Source organism: Lutra lutra, chromosome 4, assembly GCF_902655055.1.
Source record: "Lutra lutra chromosome 4, mLutLut1.2, whole genome shotgun sequence".
NCBI classification, from domain to species: domain Eukaryota; kingdom Metazoa; phylum Chordata; class Mammalia; order Carnivora; family Mustelidae; genus Lutra; species Lutra lutra.
In genome coordinates, this window is record NC_062281.1 from 93,196,508 (window position 1) to 93,211,107 (window position 14,600).

The window sequence follows — 14,600 nt, forward strand, 5'->3', positions numbered from 1 at the left end:
ATTTGGATACTTTTTATTTCTATTTGTTGTCTGATTGCTGTTGCTAGGGCTTCTAATACTATGTTGAACAAGAGTGTTGAGCGTGGGTATCCTTGTCGTGTTCCTGATCTCAACGGGAAGGCTGCAAGCTTTTTCCCATTGAGGATGATATTTGCTGTGAGAATTTCAGACCAATATCACTGATGAATATGAATGCTAAGATTCTCAACAAGATCCTAGCAAACAGGATCCAACAGCACATTAAAAAGATTATCCACCATGACCAGGTGGGATTCATTCCTGGGCTACAAGGATGGTTCAACATTGGCAAATCAATCAATGTTATAGAACAAATCAATAAAAGAAGAGAGAAGAACCACATGGTCCTCTCAATTGATGAAGACAAAGCATTTGACAAAATCCAGCATCCATTCCTGATTAAAACGCTTCAAAGTATAGGGATAGAGGGAACATTCCTGAACTTCATCAAATCTATCTATGAAAAACCCACAACATATAATATATTTTTATCCCCAGGGGTACAGGTCTGTGAATCGCCAGGTTTGCACACTTCACAGCATTCAACATAGCACATACCCTCCCCAATGTCCATAACCCCACCCCCCTCTCCTGATCCCCCTTACCCCCTATTTTTATTGATTTTGAGGGGGGTTCTCTGTGCCTCCTGGATTTTGATGCTTGACCCCTTTGCCCAGTTAGGGAAATTCTCTGCTATAATTTGTTCCAAAATACCTTCTGCTTCTCTCTTTCTTTCTTCTTCTGGGATCCCAATTATCCTAATATTATTTCATCTTATGGTATCATTTATCTCTCAAATTCTCCCCTCCGGTTCCGTAATAGTTTGTCTTTTTCTTAGCTTCTTTATTCTCCATCATTTGGTCTTCTAAATCACTAATTCTCTCTTCTGCCTCATTTATCTTTGAAGTAATAGCCTCCATTTTTTTATTACACCTCATTAATACCTTTTTTGGTTTCAACTTAGTTAGATTTTCATTCTTGTATTCCTCCAGAAGGGGATTTTATTTCCTCAGAAAGGGATTCTCTAGGGTCTTCCATGCTTTTTTCAAGCCAAGCTAGCACCTTGATAATCATCATTCTGAACTGTAGTTCTGAGATATTACTAATGTTTGTATTGATTAGGTCCCTAGGCAACAGTACTGCCTCACTGCCTCTTGTTCCTTTTTTTTTTTTGTGGTGAGTTTTTCCACCTTGTCATTTTATCCAGATAAAAAAGATGAATGAGAGAACAAAATACTACAAGGGTGGCAATGATCTCAGATAATTATATACTAACCAAGTCAGATGAGACCCAAAACTGGGAGGAAGACAAAGGAGGAAAAAAGAAAAAATATATATATATTGGACTGATGAATAGAATAGATGAAATAAGGGTAAACATGATGAAGGGATGGAATATGACTGTAAAGCTGAAAATTAAAAAGATTCTAAAAAAAGAAATGATAAGAAGTTCTTTGAAAAAGGAAAAAAAAAAGAGGAAAGAATGTGATCAGGCTGGAGACTAGAACAAAGACATGTGCTAGATTTAGGGTATATTTTGGTCTATTAGAAGAACCTGTGTCCCAAAATTTTAAAGGAAAAAGAACTATATGTATACAAAAAATAAAGTTAAATACAATGAAGGGATAGAATATGATTATAACAATAAAAATTTAAAAAGATTTTTAAAAAGGTATTGATAAGATAAAATAGTTTAAAAACGTTAAAATAAGATGGAGGAGAAATTTTTACAAATAGAATAAGAAAAAAACAAAATTTAAAATATTAACTTCCAAAAACTAAAGAATCATGGGAAAAAAGTCATGAATTCTATGTATTGCTTTCCCCTATCTCTGGAGTTCTGCAGTTCTCATTGAGTTGGAAACTTGTTCTTGGCTAGATGTTCTTGCTAATCTATTGTGGGAGGGTCCTGTTGCCATGATTTTCAAATGTCTTTGCCTGAGGTAGAACTGCACCACCCTTGCCAGGGGCCAGGCTAAGTAATCTGCTCGTGTTTGCTTTCGGGAGCTTTTGTTCCCTGAACACTTTCTGTATATCTGTGGAGGACCAGAATGAAGATAGTGGCCTCTCAGTCTCTGGCCCTGGAGGGGCTGAGAGCTTGGGGGCCCTACTGCTCAGTGCACCCTCAGAGAAAAGCAGTTAATCTCTCTGTCTCCCTGGTCTCCGGCTGTACTCCAAGCTCACCCATCCTGTGACTGAGTTTTTCTTTCTCTGGAGAATGGCCCCATTTGGAGTCTCCAAACCCAGCTGATTCTGGCACTGTACTCCTGTGCAGCTCCTCTTGGAGGAGGAAGGGGGGTACTCCCCTGATCTGCCCCTTGTGGGGTTCCTGCTGGGAGAGTAGTGGACCAACTACCTCGGATCATGGTTTTAGGTAACCCTGAGCTTAGTTCTCCCTCCTTTGCTCTGTCTCTGCAGCCGGCTTCTCTGCTGTATACCTGGGAGCTTTGCCACACTCAGACACCCCTGGTCTTTTTTTGACCCTGTGGGTCCTGAGACCATACTATCCCCACGAGTGATCTCCCCACTCCAACCCCCCTCTAGCCTCTACAGTGGAGTAGAGGCTAGACCCCACGAGTGATCTCCCCACCCCAACCCCCCTCTATCTCTCAGTGGAGTAGACTTCTGAAAGTTCCTTTTTTGTGCTCTGCTATTCCCTCTCTTGCTGGGAGCTGGACCTTCCCAGCTTCCCATATGTCACCTCGGATTCACTTCTCTGCACGTTCTACCTTCTGGAAAGTGGTCTATTTTCTCTTCTTAGAATTACTGGTCATCTTCTTTTTGATCTCCTGTTGAGTTTGTAGGTATTCAGAATGGTTTGATAACTATCTAGCTGAACTCCTGGGACCTGATGATATTTAAGTCTTTTACTCCTCCCCCATCTTGCTCCTCCCTTACAGCTCTCATTTAATTAGATAACAACTTAGCTTCTTTGCTTTACTTTTTGGAGCTACCATGAGAAATAATATAAGGTGAAGTATTTTGTACATTTCATAAAATTGTTATCAATAAAACCTCTTTCATAACATCGTATAGGTCCTTGTGCAAGAATCAATGTGATGTTTCCTTATTTCCAATTTTAATAGTATTCTTTCGTAATTTTTTTCTGAGGTAGGGATAGTATTTAAGTAAGAAATCATTGCCACTGAAATTGGGATTTATATTCGAATTTGATGACAGTTTTTGCTTAATTATCACATGAGGAAGGATATGAAATTGTATAAATTTTTGATAGATCTCTAGTTAATGTCCACTTTTATGATGAAAGATGAAAAAAAGGGAAATGTCTTAAATCTAAAATATTTTGTAATGAAAGGTCACCAGAGGTGAAGTGAGTCGGGGGAAGGGTGAAAGAGGTGAAGGGGATTAAGAATACACTTCTCGGGGCACCTGGGTGGCTCAGTGGGTTAAGCCTCTGCCTTCGGCTCAGGTCATGATCCCGGGGTCCTGGGATCAAGCCCTGCATCGGGCTCTCTGCTCAGGAGGGAGCCTGCTTCCCTTCCTCTCTCTCTGCTTGCCTCTCCTCCTGCTTGTGATCTCTCTCTGTCAAATAAATAAATAAAAATCTTAAAAAAAAAAGAATACGCTTCTCATGATGAGCACTGAATAAGTTACGGACTTGCTGAGTCACTATATTATATACCTGAAACTAGTATAACACTGTACGTTAACTCTCCTGGAATTAAATTTAAATTTTTTAAAAATTTAAGTTAAATATCAAAACCAAAAATAAAATATGTGTGTAGGGATGCCTGGGTATCTCACTCATTTAAGTACCTGCCTTCGTCTCAGGTAATGATCCCAGGATCTTGGGATTGCACCTGCTTCCCCCTCTGCCGGTTGCTCCCCCTGTTTGTGCTCTCTCTCTCTCTCTCTCTCTGACAAATAAATAAATAAAATCTTTAGAAAAATAAAGTTAGTAAAAAATAAAAAAATAAATAAAATGTGTTTGTAATGCAGATACTCAGCACAATCACATTCTCTTAACTTCCCATTTGGGAAATTTCTTACTGACATGTATGAGTTATCACTGTAATTTAAATTTTTATAATCAGGGAAACTGTATAAATGATTACTGTGGAAATAGGAAATTTATAATTCGTGGTCTGATTTTTAAATATCAAAAACAAATAAAAGCATTGAGTTGAAAAAGAATCAGAAATTTATCCCTAGATTTAAAGAGACCAGACATATTGAAAACAGAGCATGCTTATCAGCTATCTACTGAAAACTTTATTTTTCTTGTTTTTTGTTTTGTCTAACTCAGTGGATTAGTTGTGATAGTTTAGGTTGTAGAAACAAATACACTGCCACTTTTATTATGGCTCAATGGAGAGACTTTGGATCAGCTCACACAACAATCCAATGCTTGTGCTCTGCTTCACTGGGCAGCTTTCCTCTGTTCATGATTCAGGCTCTTTCCATCTGTGGCTCCTCTCAGTGGTTAGTTCTTGTGTGAAGACTTAGCTTTGTCACTAGTCATCTGACCTTAGCATGCACTCAGTGAAGGCTTATTTAAGGAATGAGTGTGCCTATGCTAACTTTTAACTTGGGTTAAAGCTCTATGGAAAGTTGCTCTCTTTAAATAGTTTTTTTTCTTTCATTTCTTCTTTTTTCTTCTCCATCCAAGGAGTGGATAAATAAGTTGAGACCCATTAAAAATTTAGAGAATTTAAAGAATGTACTTTGTGATATATCCGTGGAGCTCTTTTCCCATACCAGGGGAAGAGAGGAGGGGGAGAGGAGTGTTAGAGACATGAATTTTATGCATCATTTTGAAATCATCTCCTTGTAAAAGAGCATAGGTAACATGTATCATCCATGTTTATATACGCCTACATGTGTAAGAAAGCTAAAAGACCCAGAGTCTCCTAACCACAGTTGTATCTGCTGAGACTGATGAGGAGGAGTCTGGGAGGAAGAGAGACCTCCATCCAGTGTACAAATATTTATGGTGTTTCAACTTTTATCCTGTCCATATATTGTATCTCGAAATAAAAACAGACTTTTAATGAGAAAAAGAATTACACACAAAAGTTTCTGTTAAGTAATCAGACATTGCCTCTCTCTCTCTCTTTTTCTTTTTTTAACCTAGGGATCCAATATCACCGACACCTGCACTGAGATGTTAATGTGTGGCGTCTTGCTGAAAATTTCTTCTGGAAATATTCAAGAACGGGTGTTTTTTCTTTTTGATAATCTTCTGGTGTTGCAAAAGGAAACACAGGTAAGGTGATAAATAGGTACTACTTCAGAAATAACTTATTAACCTTGGAAAATATTTTTTAAGAAAAAAGAAATTATCAATCTCACAGTTTCAACCTTTTCCTCTGTGCTCCTGGGAACTCAGGATCTCCTCAGTAAAATTCACATACTCTTAGCCTGTTTTCTGATTCTTCTCATTACCTTCTTGTAAAACCTGACTGAAACGTGACTATCATCCAATAACACTACCTTCCCAGGAAGCTTTTGGAGGAAAAAAAAATTTTCTTTTGCTAACCCACATGCCTCAGGCTCTGTAGGAAAGGTGAATATGTCTTCTGTGTTTCCCAGTGCTGTTTCCCAGTCATTTCCTCTGCTTCCTTGGAAATATTTTCCTTGACTGCCCCATCTAGTATAGCATCCCAGCAATTTTATATCGATATCTAGAATATTCTTGCTAATATGTTCTTCATTATTTATTTGTTGCCACCTTTGCTGGATTAGACTGTAAAATCCATGAGAATACTGGTCTTGCTACTTATTCTGTGCTATTTCCCCAGAGACTGGACCTGCCAAGTAATAGACACTCAAGAGGTATTTGTTGAATAGTGAATGAATCAATGAATAAGTGAATGAATGAAACCCAAGCAAGTTCCTGGTATAGCTTAGTTATCATTAGTTTAAGTAATTTAATGTAGCAGTGTTACTGATGTATGTTATTTGTTTTAAAGTAGGGATATAATTTTTTCTTCAGGAGTTACTTAATTTATAGGATGTTTCCTTGAACTCCTGGTGAAATGTTTTACAGATTGTTTAAGCAAAATAATAAAGCTGAACTTAATTGGGAAATTTCCTGAGCCTTTATATACTACTTCCTAACCATATCTAGGATACATTATTTTCAGTGAAAAGGTACTAAAAGGCTTCATGAAATTTAAAGGTAAAACAGATGGGTTGAGGATGCAGGGTTTGCATGACTATTTATTCTAGGTTCAGAAATGAGGACAATGTAACCAAAGATTTTTCGTAACATGAGAATGAGAAACTCAAACACTGATTTCTGAGGCAAGATTAAGGTAACGTCATTCTTCATCTCTTGAAATGGAATTTCCTAAGTCAATGAACAAGATGTCAAGAGCAAGTTCTCTGAGTTGGCAGCTATGCTGATGACATGGGAGTTCTGCCTCTTGGATTATAGTATCAGAATGCCCTAGCAGGAGACATTAGTGCAAAAATAACAGTGATGCTGAGAAAGCATAGAACTACCCATGTGTCTTGCTGAAAGGGAATAGGTTAGGGTTAAAGTCAAAAGATAGTTATGGGGTGCCTGGGTCATGCAGTTGGTTAAGTGTCTCACTGTGGGTTTTGACTCAGGTTATGATCTCAGGTTTGTGATATTGAGCCCCATATCAGGCTCTACATCAAATTGGTGTCGGCCTGAGTTTCTCTCTCTCTCTCTCTTTCTCACTCTGCCTTTTCCCAATCTCACACATGCTCTCTCTCTTTAAAATAAAGAAATAATAAATCTTTCAAAAAAAGATAGTTGTTGTTAATCCCTGCCTTAATGAGCTTTTAAAAAAAAAGATGCTTTTTACCACATATGAAAATGAATTTTTTTTTTTTACTATGCTCTTCTAAATTCTTTGTATTTTGCAGCAAGATTGGGACTCATAGAAATAGGTTTCAGGAAGATGTAGAAAAGGCTGTTAATTTTACTTGTATATAACTCATTAAAAATTATAATGTGCTTCAAGTTGTTTAGGTACAATTGTTTTTATCCAGCTTTATGGAGGACTAGTTGACAAATAACATTGTAATACATTTTAATTGTACAACATGATGATTTGATATACATCATGAAAGGATTTTGCCCATGACGTCAATTAATACATCCATCTAGGTGCATTTATTAAAGGCATCATTTGAGAATGAGATCTTTTTTTAAATTACTATTGATCTCATACTTATTAATAAGCATGCCTGCCTTCAAGTGCAAAGCTTTTGTAAGATTAGCCATGTACAATGATGATATATTTATGGTCTTATGACTTTCCTTGTTAAATTGGCAAACAACAGAAAAGATTTTGTAAAATTAAAATCCTGAACGTTTTTTTTTTTAAGATTTATTTATTTATTTTGAGAGAGAGAGAGAAAGTGAGCAGCAAGAGGGGCAAAGGGAGAGTGAGAGAAGCAGAGCCGAGCCTTTGCGAGCCTTTGCCTATGACTTGCCCAGGTTCGGACATGGGAGCCTGGTCCCAGGTCGCGTTCCTTCATTTTCCACCACGAATTATCAACTGGTTGATGTGTACACTAATTACATTTCAGGAGGACTTAATTCTATTTATGTTGTGCCTCTGTTGAACTCTCCCTGTTGAAGTGCAGAGCCTGACATGGGGCTTAGTCCCAGGACCCTGAAATCATGACCTGAGCCAACATCAGGAGTTGGACGCTTAACTGACTGAACCATTCAGGTGCCCCTAAAATCCTAGTTTTTGAGCAAATATCTTTAATGGGTATATAATGTGGACAAAATGCATAGTGACTAGAAATGGAAATACTGCATAAAAATGATTGTCTATTCACTTCCCGAATTGAAGTAGTAAGAATATACCATCTAGTCCCTTCATTTTAGGATACTTCATCCCCTTAACCAAGTACTATTGAAGCTCTAAAGATTGTTTAGTGAGTATGAGTAAACTGAACCTTTTCCAAATTTCCACAGTATTTTAACTGCAAAACCTGGGAACTTGATGAATTGAATTCTAGATTTACATTCACAAAAGACAAGAGTGCTGATTAGGAATCTCAGCTCTGGAATTTACTAATGCTATTAATCTCAGGAGAAACTAGTATTTTAAAAAATAATGTGTTGTGTAATAGTTAATACATAAAGCATGATATGGCTTAGTTTGGCTTGTTAATGAGCTCTTTAAGTATTAGTATTTTGTTTTCTGCAATTTACATTTTACATACAATATAGTTTATAAATTATTTATCCATATGTATAGGAATAGTTTATTCATTTAACGATTGCATAATATTCCACTGGTTGAATATTATCATAATTAAATTGATAACAACTTAATTACTCTCTCTCCTATCTGTGGACTTTAGGTTTTTATTTGTTTAGTTTTTCTGCCATTATAAACATTCCTGCAACGTGTATGTGATGACCACTAACACAATTAATTAGAAGGGAAATCAGAAAATTGGGATATCAAATATTCTACATTAAAACATAGAGCAAAATTATTTTCAAAGCAGGAGCTTTTCAGTTGATATACTTTAATAGAACCACCTTCTGAAGGGACCGAAAATCTCTCTCTTTTTTTTTTTTAAAGATTTTATTTATTTATTTGACAGAGAGAAATCACAAGTAGGCAGAGAGGCAGGCAGAGAGAGAGGAGGAAGCAGGCTCCCTGCTGAGCAGAAAGCCGGATGTGGGGCTTGAACCCAGGACCTGGGATCATGACCTGAGCCGAAGGCAGCGGCTTAACCCACTGAGCCACCCAGGCACCCCGAAAATCTCTCTTTTTAAGCCAAGTGTTAACAATATTGATCAGACACTTAGTGGAATTTCATACTGAGTGTTATTATCTACAGGTCAAGAGAAATTCAAAAGCCTATACAGAACTAACAAGATCACAAAGTAAATTAATGCTTTGGAAAATAGAACCCAGTGATAGATTCCACACCATGATTCTTTTCCTGTGAGTAAAACTGTTACCATGATTCTTTGCCTGTGAATAAAACTGTTATCTTTGCCTGTGAATAAAACTTTTTTAAAAAAATGATTGAAGTATGATGTATCAACTTACAAGAAACTCTCTTTTGCAAGAGACCACAATAATATGTCCTACCTGGGAGAATATGCAGTTACCTACATACTAAACTTCTTGGCATTCTTCTCTATCCTGGCTTTCTATGATGCCAACTTGCATACTATATGGCCTTAATTCCTAATTGGTAGCATTTATTTAGGGTTATTAGCAAAGGATATTTAGAGGTGACTTTCATAATGAACATAGGAGTGCAAGATGGTGAAGGCCTGGGGCTGACAAACCCTAATCAGGTTAACTAATCTATTTAATTAGTTTATTTTAGTAGGGATGAAGGACTACTAAATTCTGATGAGGCTTTAGATAGATAAGCTAGGAATATGTATTCTCTTTCAAGGAAGGAACTTGGACTGGGACAGCACCTTGTGACCCCTCCCTGCACCTACTCCTCCTGCTTCAGGGCTAATATCTAACTGCAGGGGTGGGGAGGAGAGGGACACTGAAGTTGGTGAATATTTATGCCTTCACTTTTGCCAGATGTGACTGTACAACAAATGTAACAAATGAATAATTATTTTAGTATATTAAATTATTAAGCAGACTTTTGTTAATGAGTCAAATGGAATAGTTCAAGTTAATTGAAATCTTTTGAGTGACTAGGTATTTTGAATCCTCCTGAATCATTTCTTAGAATCTTTCCTCTTTAATTAAAAAAACCTGTTTTTAAAATAATCTCTCCTGAATGTTCAGTGATTCAACTACAAACACATTTAACCACATAATTCGTTATTATAAATGTTCATCTATAAACCTGGATATTTTAACTTTGTGTTACAAACATTTTAAGATTAAAGACCGGTATTAGACATACTATACCAAAGTTCTGGAATGCTTTAGACTATTTTAAAAATAAATAAGACCCTTATAAAGCATTATACATGTATTAAGAGACTTATTCAACAAGTATATAGGTCTCATATCATAGAAATAATATAGGAAAATTATTTTCAGCCATGTAACACTAAACTTAAGAATTTCCAACACAGTTTCTTTGCAGAGGGATCATAAGTACTAACTGAATTTTATCCAAATTTGAAAAAAATGGAAATTACCAGCTAATTACTGAAAAATGAGAAATGAAAGTGAAAGAAATAAAAGGAAATTTTAAAATAACCAACTTTTAATGTGTAACAGACTTTGATTTGGTACATTTTATGTTTTTTTTTAAAGATTTTATTTATTTATTTGACAGACAGAGATCACAAGCAGGCAGAGAGGCAGGCAGAGAGAGAGAGAGAGGAGAAAGCAGGCTTCCAGCCAAGAAGAGAGCCCGATGCAGGACTTGATCCCAGGACCCTGAGATCATGACCTGAGCTGAAGGCAGAGGCTTAACCCACTGAGCCACCCAGGCATCCCTACATTTTATGTTTTAAATTGAGCAAAAGCACCTATTTACCCACCCAACTATATGTTGTTCTTAGTCCGAAGCTTCCATTTGTTTACAAAAGCTGGGACATAAGCCTCAGTTGGGAGGACACAAGTAAAAAACACCAAGAGCCTCACAGTTGATATCATTGATGGCATTGGTGTATTTTCAGTATTTTTCTATGGCTAGTTTACATCATATTACTTCAACGCTGTTTTTTATTAAGTTTAGTAAAAATGTTTTTGTGATTTCATTCCATTGTAAGACGGTTGAAGAATAGAAAGGCATCTACAGATAGACATTGGTACCTTTTTCGTGGTCAGATCAATACGGAGGTGATGGAAGTGGAGAATGTGGATGATGGGACGTGTAGGTAATTTGTTTTTTAGAAGGAAAGACCAATGGTAAACTACCTCATAAGACAGACTTTTCACCTAAATAATTCATCTGTGGTGCATTAGAGCTTAGAAGTATTTTGTTAGGTAGAACATTTGGAGGAGAAAGGCAAGATAAAGGAGAAGAAGACTATTGGCAAAGTAGAAAATTATATTTGGCTGAAACACAGTAGCATTCAACACAGAGATACAAAGAAGTAGCTGAGTAGGAGTGATGTACACACGCACAGTTCCTGGTATCACCAGCATGAGTGAAAATAAGGGATTCATTTTCAAGTTACACTATTTTTATATGTATACATGTGATATTTATTCATACAATATGCTCACTGTAGAATATAGAAAACTCTAAATTTGTTTTTCTTTGGATTTTTTTTTAAATTTTATTTTTTATAAATATATAATATACTTTTATCCCCAGGGGTACAGGTCTGTGAATCGCCAGGTTTACACACTTCACAGCACTCACCATAGCACATACCCTCCCCAATGTCCATAACCCCACCCCTCTCTCCCAACCCCCCTCCCCTCATCAACCCTCAGTTTGTTTTGTGAGATTAAGAGTCACTTATGGTTTGTCTCCATCCCAATTCCATCTTGTTTCATTTACTCTTCTTCTACCCCTTTAACCCCCCATGTTGCATCTCCTCTCCCTCATATCAGGGAGATCATATGATAGTTGTCTTTCTCCGATTGACTTATTTGGCTAAGCATGATACCCTCTAGTTCCATCCACATCATCGCAAATGGCAAGATCTCATTTCTTTTGATGGCTGCATAGTATTCCATTGTGTATACATACTACACTTCTTTATCCATTCGTCTGTTGATGGACATCAAGGTTCTTTCCATAGTTTGGCTATTGTAGATATTGCTGCTATAAACATTCGGGTGCACGTGCCCCTTCGGATCACTACATTTGTATCTTTAGGATAAATACCCAGCAGTGCAATTGCTGGGTCATAGGGTAGTTCTATTTTCAACATTTTGAGGAACCTCCATGATGTTTTCCAGAGTGGTTGCACCAGCTTGCATTCCCACCAACAGTGTAGGAGGGTTCCCCTTTCTCCGCATCCTCGCCAGCATCTGTCATTTCCTGACTTGTTAATTTTAGCCATTCTGACTGGTGTGAGGTGATAACTCATTGTGGTTTTGATTTGTATTTCCCTGATGCCGAGTGAAATGGAGCACTTTTTCATGTGTCTGTTGGCCATCTGGATGTCGTCTTTGCAGAAATGTCCGTTCATGTCTTCTGCCTATTTCATGATTGGATTATTTGTTCTTTGGGTGTTGAGTTTGCAAAGTTATTTATAGATTTTGGACACTAGCCCTTTATCTGATATGTCATTTGCAAATATCTTCTCCCATTCTGTCAGTTGTCTTTTGGTTTTGTTCACTGTTTCCTTTGCTGTGCAAAAGCTTTTGATCTTGATAAAATCCCAATAGTTCAATTTGCCCTTGCTTCCCTTGCCTTTGGTGATGTTCCTAAGAAGACGTTGCTGCGGCTGAGGTCGAAGAGGTGGTGCCTGTGTTCTCCTCAAGGATTTTGATGGATTCCTTTCTCACATTGACGTCCTTCATCCATTCTGAGTCTATTTTCATGTGTGGTATAAGGAAATGACCCAATTTCATTTTTCTGCATGTGGCTGTCCAATTTTCCCAACACCATTTATTGAAGAGGCTGTCTTTTTTCCATTGGACATTCTTTCCTGCTTTGTTGAAGATGAGTTCACCATAGAGTTGAGGGTCTATTTCTGGGCTCTCTATTCTGTTCCATTGATCTATGTGTCTGTTTTTGTGCCAGTACCATGCTGTCTTGATGATGACAGCTTTGTAATAGAGCTTGAAGTCCGGAATTGTGATGCCACCAACTTTGGCTTTCTTTTTCAATATTCCTTTAGCTATCTGAGGCCTTTTCTGGTTCCATATAAATTTTAGGATTATTTGTTCCATTTCTTTGAAAAAAATGGATGGTACTTTGATAGGAATTGCATTAAATGTGTAGATTGCTTTAGGTAGCATAGACATTTTCACAATATTTATTCTTCCAATCCAGGAGCATGGAACATTTTTCCATTTCTTTGTGTCTTCCTCAACTTCTTTCATGAGTACTTTATAGTTTTCTGTGTATAGATTCTTAGTCTCTTTGGTTAGGTTTATTCCTAGGTATCTTATAGTTTTGGTTGCAATTGTAAATGGGATGGACTCCTTAATTTCTCTTTCTTCTGTCTTGTTGTTGGTGTAGAGAAATGCAACTGATTTCTGTGCATTGATTTTATATCCTGACACTTTACTGGATTCCTGTCCAAGTTCTAGTGGTTTTGGAGTGGAGTATTTTGGGTTTCCACATATAGTATCATATCATCTGTAAAGAGTGAGAGTTTGACTTCTTCTTTGCCAATTTGGATGCCTTTAATTTCCTTTTGTTGTCTGATTGCTGAGGCTAGGACTTCTAGTACTATGTTGAATAGCAGTGGTGATAACGGACATCCCTGCCGTGTTCCTGACCTTAGCGGAAAAGCTTTCAGTTTTTCTCCATTGAGAATGATATTTGCGGTGGGTTTTTCATAGATGGCTTTGATAATATTGAGGTATGTACCCTCTATCCCTACTCTTTGAAGAGTTTTGATCAGGAAGGGATGCTGTACTTTGTCAAGTGCTTTTTCAGCATCTATGGAGAGTATCATATGGTTCTTGTTCTTTCTTTTATTAATGTGTTGTATCACATTGATTGATTTGCGGATGTTGAACCGACCTTGCAGCCCTGGAATAAATCCCACTTGGTCGTGGTGAATAATCCTTTTAATGTTCTGTTGAATCCTATTGGCTAGTATTTTGGCGAGAATTTTTGCATCTGTGTTCATCAAGGATATTGGTCTGTAGTTCTCTTTTTTGATGGGATCCTTGTCTGGTTTTGGGATCAAGGTGATGCTGGCCTCATAGAATGAGTTTGGAAGTTTTCCTTCTATTTCTATTTTTTGGAACAGTTTCAGGAGAATAGGAATTAGTTCTTCTTTAAATGTTTGGTAGAATTCCCCCGGGAAGCCGTCTGGCCCTGGGCTTTTGTTTGTTTGGAGATTTTTGATGACTGTTTCAATCTCCTTACTGGTTATGGGTCTGTTCAGGCTTTCTATTTCCTCATGGTTCAGTTGTGGTAGTTTATATGTCTCTAGGAATGCATCCATTTCTTCCAGATTGTCAAATTTGTTGGCATAGAGTTGCTCATAGTATGTTCTTATAATTGTCTGTATTTCTTTGGTGTTAGTTGTGATGTCTCCTCTTTCATTCATGATTTTATTTATTTGGGTCCTTTCTCTTTTCTTTTTGATAAGTCTGGCCAGGGGTTTATCAATCTTATTAATTCTTTCAAAGAACCAGCTCCCAGTTTCGTTCATTTGTTCTATTGTTTTTTTGGTTTCTATTCCATTGATTTCTGCTCTGATCTTTATGATTTCTCTTCTCCTGCTGGGTTTAGGGTTTCTTTCTTGTTCTTTCTCCAGCTCCTTTAGGTGTGGGGTTAGGTTGTATACCTGAGACCTTTCTTGTTTCTTGAGAAAGGCTTGTACCGCTATATATTTTCCTCTCAGGACTGCCTTTGTTGTGTCCCACAGATTTTGAACTGTTGTGTTTTCGTTATCATTTGTTTCCATGAATTTTTTCAATTCTTCTTTAATTTCCTGGTTGACCCATTCATTCTTTAGAAGGATGCTGTTTAGTCTCCATGTATTTGGGTTCTTTCAAATTTCCTCTTGTGATTGTGTTCTAGCTTCAGAGCATTGT

The 14,600-nt window shown here is 37.2% G+C and overlaps 1 pseudogene; it reads left to right on the top strand.

The window, feature by feature from the left end:
• The window catches only part of LOC125099272 (uncharacterized), a 49,557-nt pseudogene that overhangs the window by 9,263 nt on the left and 25,694 nt on the right, over positions 1-14,600 (top strand).